We start from the raw sequence: 402 nt of genomic DNA on the forward strand, positions 1-402 counted from the left end.
ATCTATTATATTCATATATATTTTGAACAATTTTAAGTATAAAAATGTCCCATTATTCCTTCCTAATAATAATTAAATGAACTTAATTTGAAACAATGGAAGAAATATTCAATTATAATTACTCAAAAACAGAAAAAGGAAGATAATGGCACAATTGGATCGCCATTCGACACGTGGACCAGAATGACCGTTTCGTTAATAAAACTTTCGATTTTTCCCTCACCCCCAATAACACTCCTTGGCGCAAAAAAAAACCGGGAGGAAATTAAGTCATCGGGCAAGCCAATTAACCCTCTTTACCTTCGAGCAAACATCATCGAAATTCGTTTTCGATATTTGTCTCGGAATTTGCGCAAGTTTGCGACTGTCCGAGCGGCCACAACGACAAGCGAAATTTAGTTT

Source organism: Rhynchophorus ferrugineus, unplaced genomic scaffold, assembly GCF_030347505.1.
Source record: "Rhynchophorus ferrugineus isolate W39M unplaced genomic scaffold, kcgeb_rfMv2 rfM1, whole genome shotgun sequence".
Lineage (NCBI taxonomy): Eukaryota > Metazoa > Arthropoda > Insecta > Coleoptera > Curculionidae > Rhynchophorus > Rhynchophorus ferrugineus.